The sequence below is a fragment of the Chrysemys picta genome, chromosome 7 (assembly GCF_011386835.1).
Source record: "Chrysemys picta bellii isolate R12L10 chromosome 7, ASM1138683v2, whole genome shotgun sequence".
NCBI classification, from domain to species: Eukaryota; Metazoa; Chordata; order Testudines; family Emydidae; genus Chrysemys; species Chrysemys picta.
The window spans coordinates 13,496,684-13,521,944 of record NC_088797.1 but is presented as its reverse complement, the minus strand read 5'-3'; the positions used below and the strand labels follow the sequence as shown (position 1 = coordinate 13,521,944).

The 25,261-nt window shown below is 41.3% G+C and overlaps 1 protein-coding gene across 14 annotated transcripts in view; it reads right to left on the bottom strand.

Moving 5' to 3' along the window:
- The window catches only part of CNTN4 (contactin 4), a 657,650-nt gene that overhangs the window by 608,457 nt on the left and 23,932 nt on the right, over positions 1–25,261 (bottom strand). The gene's annotated exons all lie outside the window — the stretch shown is intronic.

Genomic DNA, 25,261 nt, shown 5'->3' with positions numbered 1-25,261 from the left:
TGTTAAGAGATTAACTTTGCTAAACCAAGTACTCAAAAGTTAGAAGGTGACAAAATTATGAATACTTGTGAAACCTTAATTCCGCTGCTTTGCATGTATGCATTATGACAATTTTTAATAACATGATTGCATACTGATTAAAGTCAAATTCAGCTTGGGAGTAAACTAACAGCTTAATAAATAGAGCTGAGTTTTGCCCATTAATTTTAACAATTAAAAATCAAATCCTCCTTTTTGTGAAGTCCTTATTTCACTGCAGTGAAAACAACTGACCTTTATGTTTGGGTGAGATTAAAATTAAGGTTGGTAAAAAAAAAAAAAAAAAGTATGGAAAATTTTCAACAGACAGCTGTTTTCTGTGAAACTTTTCATTTTGTCAAGTCTGCTTTCCTTGAAAAAAAAATTCGGGGTGTTTTTTTAATGAAAATCCAAAAATACCTAACATGTAAAAATAGATGAGGTCAAAGATTTTTGCAGAAAAAAAAATTCCAACCAGCTCTAACAAAAATGCATTACGTTATTTAAAAACGGGCAGGTATCAACTCTGTTGCTCTTACATTTAATTTGGGGGTGGGGGGACGGGGAATCAGGGAGAATCAGAGATGGGACCTGTCATTATGGTCTCATTCTGGACTCGTTGAAATCAACTGCAGTTGTGTAATTGACTTCTGTGAAAATGGGAATGAGCCCAATATCTGCAGCTTCGAGAGTTTTACTCCATAATACTAACTGATTAGCAGATAGTGGTTTGAATAAACATTTTATATAGGTCACAAATCTACAATTTAACTATGAAATGGCATGTAGTAAAATCGGTCAGTGATCAAACAGCAAATATGACATTTAATGTTATATGTGACAACTGTAGTATGACCATGAATTTAGCTGGTTCTCCAGCCATTTTATCCATGGTTCAATGATTAAGGCTGTACTTTTGTCTCAACTGTTACAGAATCCATGGATTTTATTCATATGTTTTTAAAGCAACATCCATGACTCTTGAATTTTTTAAATGTTTTGCATGTGGGTAAACAGATGCAGTAGCAAATAGTTGTGCTAGGAACATTGAGCACTGCCAAGTTAACACCTGGACTATGAAATCCATCCCAGAGACATGCGACATGCTTCTCAGGATACACGAACAAGGGAATTCAGGCAGACCACAGCTCTATTACTGAAGGATTATCAGAACTCATAGAAACCATCCTCAAACCCACTCACCGCACACACTGTCAGCTTCCTTCAGGACACAGCTAACTTCCTCCAACTCTGCAACATTTATATCCTCCCTCAGAATGCCATCCTTGCCACCACGGATGTCTCTTCCCTATACACCAACATCCCACACAATCATGGAATAGCTGCCTGCCTCAAGTATTTACAAGATAATGGATAACCCTCAGATAGCCACCCCAAACACATTGCCAAGGTCATCCATTTCATTCTCATCCATAGTCCAAACCATGGGAACTTGGATGGCTCCCCAGTATTCCAATCTCTTTATGTGCCACCTTGAAGAGGAATTTCTGGAGAAGGGCACAAAAAAAACAATGATATACCTTAGATACACTGATTATATTTTCATCCTCTGGACAGATGGCTTAATCTCCCCCTCCTAGATTTCCATGATCCATCCAGCAAATTCTCGCTGGAACACTCCCACACTAACATCAGCTTCCTGGACACCACAATCAGCTTCAACAATGGAACCCTATAGACAACTATATATGAAACCAGGGATCACCACACCTACCATCATAGATCCAATAACCACCCCAAACACAACAAGAAATCTGTTATCTACAGCCAAGCACTCAGCTAACACAGAATATGTTCCAAGGAGAAAGTCTGGAAAATACACCTTACACTCAAACCCCCTTCACCAAACCAGGACACTCAATCAGAGAAGCAGATGGCGTCATGGAACGGGCCACCCAAATATCCCAAGAAAAGTAGCTTCAGTACAAAAATAAAACCCCCTCTGACCACACGCCCCGGTTGTTACCTACCACACCATACTGGGTATCAACAAACAACTACAATCCATACTTAGGGTGACCAGATGAGATGAAGAAAATATCGGGACACTGGGTGGGGGGGGGGGGGGGGCAAAAAAAAAAAAAAAAAAAAGCCGAGTGCTGCCAGCCGGCCGAGCAAATTAAAAAAAAATAATTCCTGAACCCCCCTCTTTTGGCCTTCAAAGAACCCCTCAACCTCATCATCAGAAGCAGGCTTCCCACAGACCAGGACATACCAACTCAGAGGCACCAGACTCTGCCAGAACAACAGATGCAAAACTTGCAGATACAATGATAAACACCCACCAAAACATACCTTTCAAGATCCACGGGTCCTACACTTGCCTGTCACAGCATGTGGTGTCCCACATCCAGTGCACAACAACTATGTGGGTGCAACCAGACATTCACTGCGCTCTCGAATGAACTCATGTAGGAAAATTATCAAAAGACAAAACCCACAATACTACCTGAAGTTGAACACTTTTCACAAAGAGATTGCTTGTATCTGACCTATCAGTCCTCATCCTCAAAGGTAAACCTGAACAACAACACTTTCAAAAGACGAGCCTGGAAGCTTAAATTCAGACACTAAAAAGACACTCAAATGGTTTTAAAAAGACACTGGATTTATGGTTTATTACAATAATCTGTAATCCACTATCGCTCTTTTGGTCCTATGAATACAGGGATGTTAATGGGCCACTTCACATTGAATGGTCCCTTAGAACAGTGGTTCTCAACCTTTCCAGACTACTGGACCCCTTTCAAGAGTCTGATTTGTCCTGCATAGCCCCAAGTTTCATCTCACTTAAAAACTACTTGCTCACAAAATCAGACATAAAAATACAAAAGTGTCACAGCACACTACTACTGAAAAATTGCTCACTTTCTCATTTGTACCATATTATAAAATAAATCAATTGGAATATAAATATTGTACTTACATTTCAGCATATTGTATATAGAGCAGTATAAACAACTTATTGTCTGTATGAAATTTTAGTTGGTACCAGGGCCAGCTCTACTGTTTTTGCCGCCCCAAGGAGCGCGCCGAATTGCCACCACGGATGGCGGGGGCAGTCTGTGTGCCGTTAGGGTGGCACGTGTGTTTCCGTGGCGGCAGCAATTCGGCGGCAGCTTCTGTCTTCAGCCGGAAGACAGAAACCGTGAATTGCTGCCGCAGGCAGCTGAACATAGAAGCTGCCGCCAAATTGCCGCCGCCGTGGAAACGCGTGTGCTGCCCTAACGGCACACGGACTGCTCCCAGCGTCCGGCGGCAATCGGCGCGCTGTTTGGGGCGGCAAAAACACACGGACTGCCGCCCCTTGCAGATTGCCGCCCCAAGCACCTGCTTGGAATGCTGGTGCCTGGAGCCGGCCCTGGTTTGTACTCACTTCGCTAGTGCTTTTCATGTAGCCTGTTGTAAAACCAGGCAAATATCTAGATGAGCTGATGTACCCCCTGGAAGACCTCTGCGTACCCTCAGTGGTACATGTACTCCTGGTTGAGAACCACTACCTTATAATATGCGCTAACTACTTACGCTAAACTATCGGTTCGATCTTTTCTTTAGCTGCAACACTCTCAGTATCTTTCCCAAACCTGAAGAAGAGCTGCGTGTATCTCTCTCACCAATAGAAGTTGGCCCAATAAAAGATATTACCTCACCCAGCTTGTCTCTCTATACTTTATGTATACTAATGCAGCTGCCTGCTACAAGTGGTGTTTAAGAGTGTGTGAAAATGAGAGAGAGGGAGAGAATGTGTAAGAATACATATGGGAAAGCTATTTGAAACAGGGCAGGGCAATGTGTTATGTTCAATTTTGGATTCACTTAAGTCTCCCATTAAAAATGGAGCATTCCATTTGGCCTGAATAAATGTAAGTTTGCTTTCTAGTCAAACTCATGTTTGATATTGCCAGTCCCAATCACTCAAAAATCAAAGCTAGGTCCCCAGTGATTATGAGATTGGCTTAAAAATAAGATAAAAAATAAACACATACATTTTGGGCTCTTTTCATTTGCCTTCTGGTTCCTGAGCCTTTAGGCTATACTCGCTTTACATTTTCATGCTTTTCTGATGCAAATATGAGGGCTAGTAACTTACTTTTTTTAAAAAATGAAAGCAGATTGTCATGCAGTTTCTTGCTTCCAACAGCTGGGGCTTTAGGAAAAGACCATTATTTCAAGATTTGCAATAAAATTGCAAGAGTTGGCAACAATGCATTTATTTCCATAGCAGGAATTACAAGTGATGGGAAGGATCAGAGGGGTAGCCATGTTAGTCTGAATCTGTAAAAAGCAACAGAGGGTCCTGTGGCACCTTTAAGACTAACAGAAGTATTGGGAGCATAAGCTTTCATGGGTAAGAACCTCACTTCTTCAGATGCAAGTAATGGAAATTTCCAGAGGCAGATATAAATCAGTATGGAGATAACGAGGTTAGTTCAATCAGGGAGGGTGAGGTGCTCTGCTATACATTCTATACATACAGGGCTGGCTCCAGGCACCAGGCACCCAAGCACATGCTTGGGGCGGCACCTGGTAAGGGGCGGCGGGGGGAGCGCGACGCGGCATTCCGCGGGGGTGGGGGGGCGCTCCGGCGGCGCGGCGCTGGGGGTGCGGGCTCCGGTTGCACGGGGCTCGGCGAGGGGGCGGCGCGGGTGCGGCGCTGGAAGGGGGTTCCGGCGGCGCTCAGCGGGGGGGGGGCAGCGGGGGGCTCGGTGCTCGGGGGGGGTGTTCTGGGGTGCGGCACGGGCGCGGCGCTGGAGGGGGGTTCCGGCGGCGCTTGACAGGGGGCGGGGGTGGGGTCCAGCGGCGCAGCGCTCGGTGGGGGGGGCGTCGCGGGGCTCGGCGCTTGGGGGGGGGGTTCCGGCGGCGCTCGGCGCAAGGGGGGGGGCTCTGGCGCACGGCGCGGGGCGGCGCTCTGGGGGGAGTTCCGGCAGCGCTCGGCAGGGGGGCGGTGTGGCGCTCGGCTGGGGGGGGCGGCGCGGCGCTCGGCGGGGGGGTTGGGGGGCGGCGCTTTTTTTTGCTGCTTGGGGCAGCAAAAAAGCTAGAGCCGGCCCTGTATACATAGAATACTTCCGCTGACGTGCACAGGCAGAAATTGTGGAAAAACAACATCGCTTGCCTCATAACCTAAGTCGTGCAGAACACAATGCCATCCACAGCCTCAGAAACCACCCTGACATTATCATCAAAGAGGCTGATAAAGGAGGTGCTGTTGTCATCATGAACAGGTCTGACTACCAAAAGGAGGCTGCCAGACAACTCTCCAATACCAAATTCTACAGGCCACTTTCCTCAGATCCCACTGAGGAATACACTAAGAAACTGCACCATCTACTCAGGACTCTCCCTACACTAACACAGGAACAAATCAACATACCCTTAGAGCCCCAACCGGGGTTATTCTATCTACTGCCCAAGATCCACAAACCCGGAAATTCTGGATGCCCCATCATTTCAGACATTGGCACTCTTACTGAAGGACTGGCTGGATATGTGGACTCCCTACTCAGGCCCTACACCACCAGCACTCCCAGCTATCTCCGTGACACCACAGATTTCCTGAGAAAACTACAATGCATTGGTGACCTCCCAGAAAACACCATCCTAGCCACCATGGATGTAGAGGCTCTCTACACAAACATCCCACATAGAGATGGAATACAAGCTGTCAGGAACAGTATCCCTGATGATGACACAGCACAACTTATTGCTGAGCTCTGTGACTTTATCCTCACGCACAATTATTTCAAATTTGGTGACAATATATACCTCCAGACCAGTGGCACCGCTATGGGCACCCGCACGGCCCCACAATATGCCAACATTTTTATGGCTGACCTGGAACAACGCTTCCTCAGCTCTCGTCCACTCATGCCCCTTCTCTACCTACGCGACATTGATGACATCTTCATCATCTGGACCCATGGGAAGGAGACCCCGGAAGAATTCCACCATGATTTCAACAGCTTCCACCCCACCATCAACCTCAGCCTGGACCAATCTACACGGGAGGTCCACTTCCTAGACACCACAGTACAAATAAGCGATGGCCACTTTAACACCACCCTATACCAAAAACCCACCGACCACTACGCCTGCTTTCATGCCTCCAGCTTCCACCCCGGACACACCACACGATCCATCGTCTACAGCCAAGCAATGAGGTACAACTGCATCTGCTCCAACCCCTCAGACAGAGACCAACACCTACAAGATCTTCACCAAGCATTCTCAAAACTACGATACCCACACAAGGAAATAAAGAAACAAATCAACAGAGCCAGACGTGTACCCAGAAGCCTCCTGCTACAAGACAGGCCCAAAAAAGAAACCAACAGAACCTCACCCTCCCTGATTGAATTAACCTCGTTATCGCCATACTGATTTATACCTGCCTCTGGACATTTCCATTACTTGCATCTGAAGAAGTGAGGTTCTTACCCACGAAAGCTTATGCTCCCAATACTTATGTTAGTCTTAAAGGTGCCACAGGACTCTCTGTTGCTTTTTAAGTGATGGGAACTGCTGGATGGGCAGATAATTTGAGTTTTAAATTTGGCTGATTGCTAGTGGTAGGTTATCTATAACTCTACTGCTACATTGAATATGTATTTTTAATTGCATCTAAGGCACCTCAAGAGCATATGGATTAATGCCCCTCATAGCATTTCTATAAATAATGAGACAATTACTACATCCCTAGATTTCCAGACAGTGAAAGTCTGGCTTGGCTGAGTGAAATCCTGTTGCTGGGATAAAAGGACCAGGAAGAGGTTGACAAAGATTTCCTTTCATACAGATGATCTTTAAGGAGTAGAGAGCAAATTCTTCATTAAATACATGGGGGTTCTATGCAGCAGGGCAGAGAAAAATCGTTTATTACAAAGCTCCAGCCTGGTAGGAGACCTGACTGTACCAATGCTAATATTGTCCTACATCTTTCCAAGCCAGTCAAACTCATTCTGTGAATCCCAAATATTCTCTCAATACCTCAAACATCACTGAGTTTACCTATCTCTAATCTGAATTGGCCTTTAGGTAGGGGCATAGTCAGGATTTGATCTCCACGGTACTGAACACTCAACTCTCCATAAAGGCAATGGGAACAGAAGGTACTCAGCCCTCCCACCAGGGACAGTCAGCAACTTGGAGAAGCCACAGTGAGGGAAACCTAGCCCAGAAGTTATTAAAAAGCCAATATTTACCAGCTGTTACCACAGATCCTTCCTATTCTAAGCATAAGGAAAAATTAAGTTGATCTCAGATATAGAGTTGCAATAATTGTTGGCAAATGCTAATTTTACAAGGGCACTGTCACCTGGGGTGTGGGAGAGTAGGAAGAGGGGCAGCATTTGCTAGTGGGGAAGGGGAGCAGTTGCCTCCCCTTATTTCAGTTCCCCCCCCCAATTTTTCATAGACCTATATGCCCCACTCACTGCCCCTACCAACTTCACAGGATATAATATAATTACATATAATGCTCTTTACACTGACAGAACTTTGTTTGCCCCCAATTTTTCTGAAATGACACTCCTGGGTAGGGAGCAGTGCACCTGTAAAAAGTCTTGCCATCAGAATAATTTTAGACGGAATAAAAAGGAATAGCAGTGTGAGGGAAATAAAATTCCCATTAGAAATATTGGACATGAAAGCCGCCATTGCCCTTGATGACATTCATAGAGTGTACCCTTAATAGATAATATCTTAATGGGGTAATATTTTTTTGTTATAGATGCTACATGGAAAGCATTCTTCCATGCCAAGAGTAGAGGTTATTGTCTCCAGGTTTCCTCGTGGGTTACACTGGGAATTCTATCAAACAGATCTTTTAGTCTCACTTCTCTTCTTAGGCAGAGGGTGGGTGCCATGAGGGATGGCAATTATTTTAAAATGGCATGTAGATTCAGGCCAAGATTTTCATACATGACCAGTGATTTGGGGTGCGCCTTAATGTTTAGCTGCCCATGTTGAGACAGTCTGAGGGGCCCCGATTTTAAGGTGTACTCAGCTGGGCCCCACCCAAAATATCAGCCAGAGCAATGTCTCTATAGTCACTGTTTGACAGAGCATGGTGAGGAAGAAGAAGGATGAAAGATTTGTGGACAACTTCCTTAAATTCAAATATTTAATGATGTCTAAATACACCATTCCCTGTAAAAGGTGCAAATAACTATGTGCAATTACATGCTAATTACTTACAGTTTAATTACTGTGTAAATACAGCTATGTAAAAAGATAATCAGATGGTTACTTGTGCAGTGTAAATTAATTGATAGGAGATTTACAATTGCAAATTAGGGTGATTACACTTTGAGTACTATGTTAGATGTTAAGTGTAATGCATAGTTAATCACTTATCTTTACTTCAATACACCACTGCATTATGCATTAAACATGATGGCTTGTGCCCTGTATTGGGGTGACATGGAGGGAAGGATGACAATATTTTCTGAGTTCACATATTCACATTTTGATATTATTTCCACCATAATTTTCCTGCATAATTTCTGTCATTATCCGTTACGTTCTCAGTTCTGCTGGCAACAGGCGACTGTTGCAATTTCGTTTGGAGACAGAAATTTCTGCAACCTTATCTTTAACTTTCATTTCAAATTCCTTCATCCGGTACTCAATTTCATTTCACTTGTGTGGCCGTCTGCAGCTATCAACCAATTGTCTGCAATGGCATGCCTCCAAAATGCTGCTTTGACCTGTATTTCTTTCCTTGTTTCACCAGCTTACAGGGGGGAAAAAGTACAATCTATGAATAAAAATGTGGATGGTTGTTTTTGCTGCTTACTAGAAGTTGTTTTTCCTCTTTTTAAACATTTCTTTGTGCTTGTGTTAGTCTTGAATGTCTGCATGTTGTGTCAGATCCTTGCTAGATAAAAGATGCCTGCAGTAGCCGCTTGTTGATGTTCTATTGACTTCTGTTTGAGGCTGAAGGTGTTTCTCATTACTTTCTTATAATACAGTGAGGATACCAATTTAGCTACATTGACCTTGTAATGATGTTTATTTCTTCTTTTATTAGTGCCTATGTTGAGCATAGTTCTTATTACTCAATCCATGCCTGTGTTTTGTTGCTTTTTGGATTACGTGAAACAGCTAGTACGTGCTGTATACCAGTCTGCATTTGTTCAGTTTCTGAAATCTGAACATGTTTTTTCTTATAGCAAGGAACTCCTTGCATAGTCATCACTAGGAGTTTAAGATATAGTTTATTTGGGGGATCCAATTTGCCTTAAAAATTTGTCTGGATTAAAAAATAATAATGCAGTGAGTGGGCATTTATGTATGATTTCCTGCATGTATGTGGTAAAGTAATATATTGACTGATTTAAGTAGTGAGAACTGTATTGCAAACCCTGTGAGTTCAAAAGTCATGAGTTAGGTCCCACAAAAATCATGAGATTGGTTTAAAAATCATGAGCATTTTAAAAGAATAGTAAATTTGGGGTTCTTTTCATTTGCCTTCTGGTTTGTCAGCCTTTAGGGTGCATCAGTTCATATTATTCAGGTTATTTCTGCAACTAAGAGGGCTAGAAATTTACTTAAGTAAACAATGTGAAATTCTTACCTAATCACATGCCTCCAGGAGCCGGGGCTTTAAAGATCACGAAATATCAGATATTATGAGAGTAGGAATAAAATCGCGAGAGTTGGCAACACTGAAAATCAATTTCCCATTACCATGTAAAGTGTTGGTAATCCTCAATCAAGTCATTCAGTCTTTAAGCATTATTACTTTTTATTATTTGTATTACCGTAACACCTAGGATCCCTAGTTACGGACCAGGGCCTCGTTGTGCTAGGCACTGCACAGACACAGAACAAAAACTGCACTTTTATGCATTTATATATGGCAAGTGGTGAAGAATGCCTTGCCCAGCAAGTGCTTGTTTGATCATTTTTTACGCACTGAATATTTAGGAGTTTATCGTAACAGAAGCTAGAATGTTAAGTTCCAAGCTGTGTACAGCTTGAGTGTACACAATGAATAGCTATAACATTTAAAAAAATATTTCTGGTACCAGAGGTATCCCCAGCTATTAGAAATAAAGGCCTGATTCTTCAAACAGACCCACACAGACAGGGCCGCGGCAAAAAAGCCTCCCGCCGCCCCGCCCACCTTCCCCCCCCCCCCGAGCACTGGGGGAAGGGCGGCGAGCCGGCCGCGGCTCCGCTCTCCCCAATGGCCAGAGCGCCGGGGGGGAGGGTAGCGAGCCCGGCCGGGGCTCCGCTCTCCCCAGCGGCCAGAGCGCCGGGGGAGGGTGGCGAGCCCACTGCGGCTCTGCTCTCCCCGGCGGCCGGAGCGCTGCGCTGCCCCCCTCCAGGTGCCGCCCCAAGCACAAGCTTGGTGGGCTGGTGTCTGGAGCCGGCCCTGCACACAGAAATACATTGACTTCACTTCTCATTGTGCTGTGGGTTGGGGGTTGAGGGGGCTACATTTTAAACATAAACTAGTTAAAATAGGATTTTCAAAAGCATTCAGCATTGGTTTAACTCAGCTCCCACTGAATTCAGTGGTAAAATTCCCCTTTAGGCTAATGTTGAGTGCTTTTGTAATTTGATCCTCAGGATTTTTGGAGTGGTCCGCCATTACTTAAACTTAAGAAGTATAGTTCTTGGTGTATGCATCTTCTTTTCCTTAAAAATAGGCACAAATGATGTACAATCACTCCATGTTAACTGACACAGCATGTCATATCAGCTTTGGAAAAACAATTGGTATAAAAACAAAAACAAAAGGTCTCCAGACCCTCTGGAAATACTTTCCATCACATGAACTTTCGCCCCCAGCATTTATTAAATAGTTTCTTCCTAAGTCAAAACTTTCATATCAAGTTGAAGCATTCAAGAAGCTTTGTACCTGGGGTGATAATTCTATTCAACTGTATGGAGTTTATATAAAAACGGAATGCTTCACAGATCTTTACCTCAGTGTGATGCAGTTAAAGATCTATCATATTGAATCCACTGCATATTAATACATGTTTTCGTGTTTCGTTACTGTACACTTAAAAAACAGAAACCAAAATATTCATTCAGCATGCACTGAGGGTCTAAAATAATTAATGAGACTAGTATAGCTAATTATTGGTGCTTCTTGGATTATGTTTTTAGCTTCTTTATTCCCCTACTGACTACATAGTTTTAATTATGCATCTTTTTTGCTAAACCTTAACACACAGATTAACAAGGACAGCAGGTAGCACTCTATACTTTATATCCGAGGACTCTTTTTTGGCCACCTAACTCTTCAAAAATTGTTTGTCAATGAGTATGAACATTTTTCAGTTATTCCAAGTGACTTCATCACCTTTCTAAAGCCATGCCTTTCCTTAACTGTATTTCATTTCCCTGTCACCAAAAATATATTTAAAACAAAACTGCTATTATTTATTCAACATATTGAATGAATGTGCCTGATCATATAATATTCCACAGGCACCAAGTGACTGCGGCTTGCAACTTGCCTGCCAAAACCCAAACATAAAAAGAATGAAAATGGAAGGCCACCATAAAATCTTCAAATGAAGTTACAGTTCAAAAAGACATTCTATAAAAACAGAGTAGTGAAGGCACATGTTCATTATCCGTCAGTGAGTTCTAGAACAAATCTGATGAAGCTGCAAGCAACAGGATATTCTTCAAGTTGCCAACCCTGCAAACTTAGCCTATGTATCTGAAGTCAAAAGAAGGGTTTGTTTGGGCTCTATCAACACTAAACTAAAATGTAGCTAACAATTCCACTGATATGCAAGACAAAAATAATCTAGTTCACTGTCCTATAATGGTGCTGGCTCTGAAAGGCTAACACTAACACTTACTTATGCAACTGTTACACACCTCACTTCTGATCAGAACCCCCTTTTCTAGCTTGCACAACTTTATACATAACCTCAGTTTCATGATTCAGCAATTACAATTATTACAGACTAGAGTGCATTCAGCCCAGCGTGCCTTTGCATGGAGAATGTAGGCCACAAGCAACCCTCTGCCCCATGTGCTTACCAATGTGGAGCAATAGTCACAACCAGTGTGCTCCCTGCATGCAAGGAGCAGGGTACTTTAGACCGACAGCAGCATCAGAAATCCCCTAACAGGTAGAAGGTGTTAATGTTTATAGGACTTTTGAAGGGTGCGTTTTAAGCAGAAACAAGGGAGAAGACAACAGAGCCATGGTGGACCAAATCAAGGGGAGTACTAGCATATGGGCCAGCATGGGGGAGGGACTGTATGTGCGAATGAGATGAAGGCGGAGGGGAGAGGGAGACTGAGAAGTCTGATGGTGATGTGTAGTTCAATCATAAAGAAGGAAATGGCAGCACCCTGATTTGTAGGTCATTTAACTAGCAAATACATGTAACCCGGAGGTTGAACATGCCTGACTGTAAGGCTTGCTAGGAGTATGACTGAACTAATTGATGGAACCATCATGCTGTACCAAACTGACCTTATTATTGTCCAGATTAAAAAAGGTCAAAACTGAGCTATGACAGCCACAGCTTTCAAGAGAGCTTTCAACTCTAATGTGCCATTTTACCAACACACAGAGATATTTCACACTGCAGTCACTCCTCATGGCACCCATCAAGGGAAGGCTGTACAATGAGACGGTGTACAGGCAGGATCATTAAAATGCATGCCATTCTCTGCTTGTTATCAGATCAGCAGTGCATAGGAATATGCTGTTGCTAATAGCGAAGGCACTGGCTCCAACCTTCTTATTCATTTGAGATACCTTTACTACATCAGAATTGAACTGACTTATATCATAAAAGGGAATACGCCACGGGTACCTGGCTCCAGTTGGCAAGCTTTACCAGGAAATGAAACACAGGAAAACATACAAGTAGCTTTTTTACTTAATCTCAACTGGATTATTCAGTTTGCAATTTATTTGTGTATGGGTAGGATAAAGTTTCTTTTTTTTTTAAATGTACATCTTAATCATTCTTCATTTATAGATTCTATTGTTTTTATGGAAGACAAAAATATCAAATAAAAAAACAGGAATTGATCTCTGTCATGGTGAGATATGAAAATATCTGAAATCATTCAGTGAAAGAAATCAAAACAAAAAGGGTCTAAATGTGTTTGGCTGTTTTCCTAGCTATTCACCTGACTGGCGATATTAAACAGAACAGAGAACCTGAGAAAGGAGATTACAGTCAATTTCAAGGTAAGTAAAGGGATATTTTTTTCCATTCTACTTGAAGGCATTGCACAACCAAACGAAAAAGCTGAATGGTGATGACAGAGTAACTGCAGTCTGCATATCAAACAAACATCTTGAGGGGGAAAAGCACAAAACTATGCTGAACAGGGTCCACATGAATCCTGAATACACTAAAGTCATTGGAAATAAAATGGAGACCTTTCACAGTTAGTTAGCAGATAGACCTTATGAATCCTAACAACAGTATTTATTGTACTTGTATTTTAACAAGTGTTTGGAAAAGAGAGGAAGAAAGTTCCCTGGACAGCAAATAATCTTAAAGACACTAGGCACGACTAATTAATGCATATGAAGGTCACAGAGTGGATGAATTTGCTGCATTTTATACGTCTCAAGCAGCCACATGAGAATTGCAAGCCCCAGGGAGCCTGTAAAGATGTGGGCAGTCCTTATGAAGCCCCTTGCGATCTGGTGTTGCCCTGTGAGGGAGCGCCACTTGAATTTTCTTCAGGTGAGGCAGCAACAGGTTCAGCTTATGAGCCCAGGACAAGGAGAAGGCAAACATACATTAACAAAGTAGTAAGTCCCCTTTTTTCATAAGAGTCCAGGAGCAATTGATAAGGTTCTCACCTCAGGACCCTGGTTCAGAGCCCCCAGACTTAACATCCATAACACCAAGTCTTTGAATCTAATTAGGTTAGTTTCCTGGAGCCTGAGAGAAACCACTGGAGCCTAAAAGGCTTCTACTCCTCTCTCCCTTAGCATCCTCTTCCTGTTTATATATCCCAGTCCTAGTACAGGGCCTCCTTTATTACACCCCATACTGTCCTAACCATAGGTTCCATCCTGTCCCTTAAAGGGATAGTATGGTCCTTCACAGAGCCCACAAAAAGATATTCCCCCCCACACCCCTGCTGACCTCTGGAATTATTTATAGAAATTCAGGGTCATGTAGCTAGCCAAGGCCACAACTTGAAAACATGGGAAAGAGTTACAGAAAATATCTATTCCATATATAATTACAGAAATAAATTTAAGTCTAGCAGTCCAAGGTCCACTGCTGTCAACCTTAGCTGAACCTAAAGCCAATCTCCAAAATTAACCATTTATTTTTTTGTAGTATGGGTATCTCCCAGTGGCCCCAATGTAGATCGGTTACCCATTAGGCTAGGTGCTATACACATATAGAGAAAGAAATCCCTTCCCCCAAGGAGTTTAGAATCTAAATAGACAAGAAACAAAGTGTGTAGGAAAAAACCACACAGAGAGGTGAAGTGATTTGCCCATGATCACAAAGCAGGTCAACTGTAAAGCCAGCAATAGCACCTAGGCCTCCTGACGCCTTAGTCCAGTAGTCTGTCCACTAGACCACACTGCCTCCTAAGCAAATGAGTCTGCGTCGCTTTATGGTGACAAACCAAGCTTGCTAGGCAGTTCTTACAGGGAAAGACACCTTTAACAGCAACTTCTTTTTAAGAAGTGATTCCTGAGATTGCCAGCTATCAGGAAATCATGCTAAAATCTTTGGAAAGTCTACAGTAATGGAGAATACAGAAGCTCATCGCTGACAAGCATCACTTTTCTGAAAGAGCAGTATGCTTTTTGTGTGAAGGTTAGAGCATTACAGGCCCGATTTTATCTTAAAAGCAGGTCCTTGAAAACAACTGGGAGCATGCCAAGAAGGTACACATGCTCTGCATGGATTTTGAAAAGATATAGAGGCAGATAGCAAGAGACAAATTATGAGCGATGCTTCAGTGGGATGGAATGCAGGACAAGCTACTGCAGCCTAGCAAATCCCTTTGTTATGGGGGGAGGGAGAAAGGTATGTCTCTATGGCCTCTGTTTCTCTAACTTGCTCTATTCTATTGCATATATTGACAGTGACCAGAGGAAAAAATGTCTTTGTTTATATATGGTTGTTAAACTTGACTTGATTATACTTATTTCAATGAAACAGCAACAACAACAAAAATATGCCATATAATTTACAAAATATATTGCCAGTAATTAGGAGGAATTCTGTGAAAAGACCAAGAATATTGTCCTCCGGGGAAATCACCAGGTACTGGCATTTTGCATTAAAAAAATCAGCAGTACACCAAGGGTACTGCCAGAATGGAAAGAATAAGAAAGATTAACGTTTCTGTCTTAATCATAGTCTGGCACAGGGATAAATACTAATGCAAGTAAACTAAACAATGAACAACAATTTTTGAGGGTATACAATTGACTGTATTCCTGGAATTAAACTGTGCATGTCATTAAGATGCAAATGGCTGGGGTTTCTAATAACAAAATGCTAGGTAATGTGGCTTTGATGGAGGTGCTGCATAAATCCCCCAGCCTCATGAATAAAACTTCCACAATGCCAGATATCTTGTCAATTGGGGATTATGATGCAATATACTATATTGCTTGGGCATGGTACTGATTCAGTTGGGGCTATGACTCCAAAAGAAATCCAGAATTATGTTTGTTTGAAAAACATGCAACAAAATTCAACAATATAGTGAATTATTAAATGTTAAAAGCTAGTTAGGAGGTATATTCACAAAGACACCGGACCAGACTCTAGTCATTGTCTGGTTGTCCCAGAAGAAGGACAGGAGACGCTGGATATAATTTAATCAGCTAGGGTGACCAGACAGCAAATGTGAAAAATCGGGACAGGAGTGGGGGGGGGGGGGGGGGAGTAATAGGAACCTATATAAGAAAAAGACCCAAAAATCAGGACTGTCCCTATAAAATCGGGACATCTGGTCACCCTATAAAATCAACCCACAACTTTATTATTAGATGTCGGGGATTACTCGGCAGATAAAAGTGTACAGTGCAGGTAACTCCATGATCGTTTAAATATTTTTCCAGGGGCTTCCACCCATCCCGCCTTTTTCCATCCTGGTCCCCAGCCAACCCATTGCTGGGACCTTACCATCCCCCACCCTCAAACAAGGATTAAGGTGTGCTACAAAGGAAGGGGATGGCGGGTTAGCTCCCTGTTGTGCCAGTCATAGGTGTTCCAAACCCTCCCGCCCCCCACCATTTTGCTCCGTTAACAAACACTTCCGTTAAGTCCTTTACCAAGCCATTTATCTGATCACTGTATCCCTTCCCTATGCAGTACCTTCATTGGACATCCGCCCCACATTTACATAATGAGTTGCAACATCATAGCTTAACTCCTTTCCCTACTCACTGTAACAAAACCTCCCCCTCCCCCAAGTCCGCAGCGGGGCAGGTGAAAACCCCCCACTCCACCTTGGCCAATCTGGTGGTGAGGGAAAAAATTCCTTCCCAGCCCCACTAGACAGGAGCGGCTAATGCAGTGCCCACAGAAGGTCCTGACCATGTGGTATTTTGCCACCTCCAAGAGTGTGGGGGGAGGGGAGTGCTGCTCCATTTGGTTCAGGGAAAAGGCTTTCACCTGGCTTACACTTTATCAACTCCCCAGCCGTTCCAGTCCCTGGAGGATGAATCATTGTTGTCAAGCTGACCCACTCTGCTCTCACTCCCCATCTTTAAAGTGATATGCCGCTTCCCCCAGCAAGCAAGACAATGCCACCACCGCTTAAGGTGGGGTGTGATCATTAACATCAATGCAAAACCTGAGTAACTCCTTTGACTTCTGTGGAGCTACACCAGATTCATACCCCAGCATCAGAACAGAACCTCTTCCACAATGTCTGTGTCTACACTAGCTTTTGCCTCTGCAAAATCCCCTACTATTGTTAACATTGATGCAGCTTCACCCCTGATAGCAATCATGGAGGGGTGGCTATGCCCCTGTACATGTAACGACCCCAGCCCAGGTCACCCGATTGAATCTGCTCAGATCAGGATCTGGCCATGCTTTCTGACCCTCTGCTAGATATAGCCTGTCCTTGTCTGCACTTACACATAACCACATAATAGCTGCACTTGTAGCCAACTCCAATTGTCAGCACCTGGCAATTTCCAAGCATAGTCAAGACGCATGAGGTAAGACAACAGGAGAAGCTGAGCAAAAAGATTAGGCATTTTCCAACCTATCTGCCCCGCCTTTTGGGTGGAAATTCCCAAGGCAATGGTAGAGGATCAGTGAGGGGACAATCTGATCCAAGGTTATGAGATCTTTACAGTGACAGTGCAATTACCATTGCATAAATATTCTTATTTAGCCTTGTCAAAAACATATGTTCTTAAAAACAATGATTTAATGTGATCGGAAAGATCATCCCCCTTCTTCCTCATTTAAAGGAATAGGTCACAGCCTTGTCAGATGCTTTTGCATGCAAGAGAGCAGTTTATAAGAGACTATTATCGTTATTGCTATTTGTTTTCAGTGTCATGACAACAGTGTGATCCAATTTACTCAGCTATAAAGACAAGGTCTCTGCCCTGAGAGCTTATGGAGTCATACAAACCCCACAGAAGTCAACAAGAATCTTTCTGTTGATGTAAGTGGGCATTGGATCAAACCCCTAAAATCTAAATAGAGAATTAGAGGACCATTAGGCCGTTTGAAATCATCTAAACGGTGTTAAAATATATTGATGAATTTGTGACTCTTTGAAAAGCAGGAGCCACTTTCCATTTTCATTCTTCCTTCCCTTTATCATAAATGATCTGGGAAGGGGGATAAACAGTGAAGGTACAAAATTTGCAGAAGATACAAAATTACTCAACATGGTTAAGTCCAAAGCTGATTGTGAAGAGTTACAAAAGGATCTCACGAAACAGAGCAACAAAATGGCAGATGAAACTCGGGGCTGATAAGTGCAAAGTAACACACATTGGAAAAACAGAATCCCAAATATACATACAAAATGATGAGGTCTAAATTAGCTGTTAGCACTCAAGGAAGAGTGTCATCATGGATAGTTCTCTGAAAACATCTGTTCAATGTGCAGCAGCAATCAAAAAAACTTAACAGAATGTTAGGAAACATTAGGAAAGGGACAGATGAGAAGATAGACAATATCATAATGCCATTATATAAATCCATGGAATGCTCACATCTTGAACACTCCATACAGTTATGGTTACCTCATCTGAAAAAAAGATACATTAGAACAGGGGGAAAGTACAGAGAAGTGCACCAAAAATGATTACAGACATGGAAAAGCCTCAATCGGTGGAGAGATTAAAAAGACTATGACTCTTGAGTTTAGAAAAGAGATGACTAAGTGAGGCTATGATAGAGGATTATAAAATCATAAATGGTATGGAGAAAAAGTTTATTTACCCCTTCACATAACACAAGAACCTGGAGTTACCCAATGAATTAATAAGCAGAAAGCTTTAAAACAAATATAAGGAAGTTCTTCGTTACACAATGCACAATCAGCCTTTGGTACTCATTGCTAAGGATGTTGTGAAGGCCAAAAGTACAACTAGGCTCAAAAAATAATTACATAAGTTCATGGAGGATAAGTCCATCAATAGCTATTAGCCAAGATGGTCAGGGATGCAACTCCATGCTCTACGTGTCCATAAATCTCTGTCTTGCAGAAGCTGGCACTGGATGACGGGATTGTTCACTCAATAAATTGCCCTGTTCTGTTAATTCTCTCTGAAGAATCTGGCACCAGCCACTGCTGGAAAACAGGATACTGGGTTAGATGGACCATTGGTCTTACCCAGTACTGCCCTTCTTATGTTTTTACGATGCCCCTTTTAAAAATCATAGGCATACAATGTTAATGAACCATGGTTCCAAGTCACACATCCAATAGGAGCAGCAAGCAGGGATGGCATCCTATGTCCTTTGTGATGGGAAAACTCAGATTTGGTGGTTCAGTATGGTTAGGATAAAACTTAACCAAGGCTCCTCTAACAGGAAAATTCATGGGGAAAAAATCTCATTCGATTTCCCGTGTTTCCTGGTACAGATGGATCAGAAGTACCAGGGTATTTCTAGTTGTAACTCAAACCAGAAATGGTCTAAACAGGCTAAGACTTTTTTAAAAGTAGTGAATGTTAATTTTGGTTCAAATTTGAATGCTTCTTATTTTGGCCTAACTCATAGCCCAGATTGAGAAAATTCAGAAGATTGATACCTGTTGACAGTGTTAATTTGCAATAGCGTGGCTTCTCAATGGCAGAATGCTTGTTTCCCTTCCTGTTCTGTAGGATGGAATCTGACTTTACCTAATATGTTGCATTATGTTATAAGTCCTTATAACTTAGGTATGTAGGTCAAGTGCACGGTACACATATGTTTCTTAAGATTTCATGGCTTAACAATTTACTGCAAGTTGTTACACTTGTATTCAATAGCTATTTGTTCAGTTTATTATTTTGGCCTTTCATTATGGAACAGGATGCTGTGGTCTCATGAGATTCCACACTCTTATTACTCCTTTCTACAAATTGATTTTTAAAGCAATCACAGAAGGGCCCAATCCTATGAGATGACGCGAACACTCTCCCCCTCATCACCTGACCTTCCACAATAGAATTTGTGCAGGACTAGAGCCATAGCTCAGGGGAAGGAAGAAGAGAAGTGCTGTTATTGATTCATTGAGATTGGGACGTGCCCAGCTCAAGATATGGGTAACTTGAATAAGCATCTATGCTGCTGGATGATTCCAAGCACCACTGTCCTTCCAAAGTGGAAGTTGATGTGTCAGTAATCTGACCCACCTTTCAAGTTTATGGGTCAGGTTCTTTCTGGTGTAAATCAGCAAAGCTCTATTTAAGTCACTGTAGCTATCCTGATTTATACCAAATGAGGATCTGACCCTATAGGTCTACTTACAGGTGGCAATTCTCTTTAATCATATTGTTGGTTTCTCTTCTCAAGATGATTGTTAAGACTATCTGGATCAATAAGTCAATTATATGGGACCTATTAATAGGTAGATCACAAACTCTGCTAAATCTCCATCTGTCTGTATGCTCCATCAGTGATAAACCAAATATCAACTCATTATACCCCACAAGTACAGTACTGGCTCACACACTGTTTAGCTGTACTTTTAGATTAATGTTGCTGGAGTCTGACAGAATCCCAATCACTGTCTTGCTATACTTATGCCAATATTGCCTATTTAATATACATGTTTATAGGATTTGACAAAGAGATTTCTTCAGTTTAATGTGGAAGACAAGCTAAATGAGTCACTAAATGTTAATGTGTCCATGCTCCTTCCAGATAACTAGTTGCCCCTGGGACAATATCAATAAGTGGCATTTATGTGGTATTATGAATGTGTTAATTATGTGTAGACAAAATAATGAGTAAGCAAAGGTCAAGGACTAATGCAATTTTCCCAGAAATACACATCACAGCACTTCCAATATTTAGGTCATTACCATCACTGAATATGCACCACTACTTAAATTATGTACATTTTATTCACTGTACTTGTATTTTTTGTTTGGGAGTTATTGTGTAATTTACAAACACTTCAGACAGATTTTTAACAAAACCAAGCAAAACTCACTTGTCTACCTCTTCAGCAAAGCTAGTCCAGTTTTTGAGCAAGCCTAGCTTGATTTTCAGATTGAACTTGGACTAATTTATGGTTTGAGAGGACATTCTTTTTGGTATGGTTTTGAAACAGAGCTGGGCAAAATTTGACTGTTTTGGCTATGTTTAACTTTTGAACCTCAAAACTCAGTCGACTGCAAACGTATGCGAATCAAACTGAAAAAGGCAGACCCTTGAGAACTAAAACCACTAGTTTTGCCCTGGTCTGTTCATTTGTCAGAGTGTGTGTGTGTGTGTGTATATGTATATATATATATATATATATATGAGAATGCCTTTAGTCTGTAGGGGATTTTTTTAAATTATATTGCTACACTCCTGTTGTTTCGTTAGTCAACCATAGCCATAAACTTGTCAGTTGTAGGAGATTGTTTTGCAACTTGCAATATTTTATGCAAAGTGTATGTTGGGGGGAAACCCTACCTGTTTAATATTAATGTTTATTTTTAAAGAAGAGAAGTTTGAATCATGAGTTTTCCTTATGAGTAGACATGGTTACAGTTTAAGTATTGGTACTACTTTTCATTTGCCTTTAGGCTTGATGAAACAGTTGGGTAACTCAGTAAGCATCCAAAAGTTATTGTGCTGCTAGGCTCCTCAAGGAAACGCTGAAATTAAGACTTCATTGAGTCTCAAAGGGTTTCCTCTATCGGTTTTTTAGAAGTCTCTCTCCTCCAAACAAGATGTTGTTCATATATGAAATATTCATGTTGCAAAATAAAAACACAGTGCACAATATTTTAATAGTGTAAGCAAAATTATATTAACACTATATTTTTCTTTTAGCTATTTCTGTCAATTAGGATTTCTAAATCAGTTTGTCTTTGTTGTCTCAAGAGAACATTGTTTTCTGAATATTTGGCATGCTGTATTTTATTATTATTTTTTTTAATAAAGAGACACATTGCCTCTGCATTTAAGGTTGGAGCTCAGGAAGTTTTTCTTCTTTTCTCTCTCTCCATAAGCATTTGCCATCAGACTAAATTCTATTAAGAGTACAGGAGTCGCGCTATCAGAATGACAAACTACCCAAAAATATTGGATGTACTTTAATTCTTTCTTCCGTCCTAGTACAAATGACACAAACATAATGCATTAATTATTACTTTTCTACTACTCACAGTGTATATAATAAAGTAATTGTAAATATGGGAGGAAAAAGGAGAACATAAAATAAGAATATAAGAAAGTCCATCCTGGGTCAGACCAATGTTCCATCTAGCTCAGTAGCCTATCTTCCCACAGTGACTGGTGCCAGGTATTTATTGAATGATCCATCCCGTCATTCTCCATACCATTTATGATCTTATAATTCTCTCTCATATCCCCCTTAGTCATCTCTTTTCTAAACTGATGAGTTCCAGTCTTTTTAATCTTTCCTCAGATGGAAGATGTTCCATACTCCAAATCATGTTTATAAGCCCATTTCTAAACATTTTTTTCCAATTCTAATATATCTTTTTAGAGATGGGATGACTAGATGTGTACACAGTATTCAAGGCATGGGTGTACCAGGGGTTTATATAGTGCAGTGGTTCCCAAACTTGTTCTGCCACTTGTGCAGGGATAGCCCCTGATGGGCCGGGCCGGTTTGTGTACCTGCCGCGTCCGCAGGTTCGGCCGATCGTGGCTCCCAGTGGCCGCGGTTCGCTGCTCCAGGCCAATGGGAGGTGCTGGAAGTGGTGCAGGCCGAGGGACGTACAGTCCCATTGGACTGGAGCAGCAAACCGTGGCCACTGGGAGCCGCGATCGGCCGAACCTGCGGACGCAGCAGGTATACAAACCGGCCCGGCCCGCCAGGGGCTTTCCCTGCACAAGTGGTGCAACAAGTTTGGAAACCACTGTATAGTGCCAGTATAATATTTTCTGTATTATTATCTATCACTTTCTTAATGGTTCCCAACACGGTCAATATTTTTGACATCCACTGCACATTGAGCAGATGTTTTCAAAGAACTATCCAGGATGATGCCAAGATCTCATTCTTGAGTGGTAACAGCTAATTTAGACCCCACCATTTGTGTGTATAGTTAGGATTCTGTTTTTCAATGTGCATTGCTTTGCAATCAACATTGAATTTCATCTGCCATTTCGTTGCTTTGTCACCCAATTTTGTGAGATCCCTTTGTAACTCTTCACAGTCAGATTTGCACTTAACTAATTAATTTTTCATCATTTCAAACTTTGCACCTCACTGTTTACCCCCTCTTCAAGATCATTTATGAATATGTTGAACTGCACTGGTCTCAGTACAGATCCTTATGGGACCCTGCTATTTACCTTACTCCACTGTGAAAACAGACTATTTATTCCTGTACATAGTTTCCAGTCTTTTAACCAGTTACTGATCCATGAGAAGACTTTCACCCTTATCCCATGACAGACTAGTTTGCTCAAGAGCCTTTAGTATGGGACCTTGTCAAAGGCTTTTTGAAAGTCTAAGTAGATTATATCAGCTGGATCACCCTTGTCCACAGGCTTCTTGACACCCTCAAAGAATTCTAATAGATTGGTGAGGCATGATTTCTCTTTATAAAAGATGACTTAATAATTTGGAAGATAAAATGCAGCACTCTTTTTCCAAACTGTCTCCCTGTTTTCTGCATACGATAAAATCATTTTCTACACACCCATTAATGTGCCTCTCCCTGCCATTATTAAATCCTTCCCACCAACATCATAACTACCAATGCTCCTGCCCCAAAGTAGCTATGCAGGTTACAGAAGTCTACCTGCATCCCTAGATGTATGGGCCTGGGACTGATTATGGTTCTTTCTTTTAAAATATTTATCCAGCTATTGCTTCCGCCCTCAATTAAGAAAGAATATAAGAAAGGCCAAACTGGGTCAGACCAAAGGTCCATCTAGCCCATTTATTAGACCTGGCCAGTAATTTTTAAACTAAACATTTTTTTTTGGTTGGAAAATGCTGATTCACATTGACACTGAATTTTTTCTCAGGAAAGAGTCAGTTTTCATAAAGTTCTCAACTTGAAAACATTTTGAAATTAATTTTGAAATTGTCAAACAATTTTTTTTGACATTTTGAAAACAAAAAATTCTGGTTTTCATGTTTCAAACTGTACACTAATTACAGTATTTTTTAAATGGTTGAATTGAAAGAAAATGTTTCAGCTGACCTGAATTGATTTTATTTTTAATTTTGGTTCATGAAAATATTTGAGATTTTGACTTTGAAATTTCCTGTTCTGAACTGGACAAAGAAAGAAAAATTGTTTCCCACACAGCTCTGTTTTTTAATCAAGAAAGAACAAATGGAGTAAAGGCCTAGAAAAGAATTTGTTATGTAATGAAGGAATATAGTATGTTTGAATCTAAGTGACAGAAACAAAACATGGGAGGTAATGACTACCATGCTTTGCTGTTACCCATTTATTATGCAGAAGAGGTTGGAGATAAAATACAACTTGAATTACTAAGACAAGTCAGAAACAAATGAAGTCCACAGAATGCCACAGTTAACAAAAATCAAAAAGGCATTTACATCCGTGTAACTGAGGGAAGAATTTCCCCTTATGTCTCATCAAAATATTTTAATATTTTATTTTAAATACTTGCAATGAAGTGTTCACAAATGAACTATGGGCCAGGAATTATTCATTGAACAATTTCAAACAACAAACCCATTTGAAAAACTTCAATTTTTGCAAACAACTCAAAATAGAAAGAACAAAGTCATATCAAATCAATGATTTGCCAAGTTCTAACAGTGAGATTCTCATCTTGTTGCATGAGCTGCACAGAATATATATTGGGAAATGTTTAGAGTATCTGCCAAGTTAGTGACAGTTGAAGGATGGATCAAACCTGATACCTGGAATACTAAATGATAAGGTTTGAAAATGAAAGGAATGAGTGACAGTAGGTTTGGGGGATGGAGGAAACTTAACAGAACAAGGTCATGTATTCAATACATTCTTTCCCTTCATTAATCATTACCATAATGAAGAATGGGTTGATTCCAGTGTGAATGTATGTCTCAGTACAAAGGGATGGCACTAAGAAACTTCCATTTTGCTGTTATGTCTGTTAATGATGTTACTAACATCTGAATATATCTTATGAAGACCAGCAATGGTAACCATTAGGTAATACTAGCTTGCAGTCACAGTGCTCACCTTTGCTTGTGGTTTGAATTTGTCTTCTTTTTTATTTTTAATTAATATATGCCAATGGGTGCATGCTTCAAAATCCAGCACTTCTACCCTGATCTATTGGGAGATAAGGCTAGAGCTGTGAAAGCAGCAGAAAATATTTTATGACTTGATACAGCTTAAATTATCAATTCACTCTTACTTCTAAAAACAGAGTTATTCAATATGCACTATAACTATTCTTTGAAAAGTTGTACAATCCAAACTCAGTTTCAACTTTGAGTTAATTGTATATTTGTTTGTTTTAGAAACAGGAATTTGCTGTCAGATTATTACACTCAGTGTGTTATTTGAGGCTATGTACACACTACAGCTTAGGTTGGTATAAGTTAAGTTGCTCAAGGGTCTGAATAAGTCACCCCCCTGAGCGACGTAAGTTTTACTGACCTA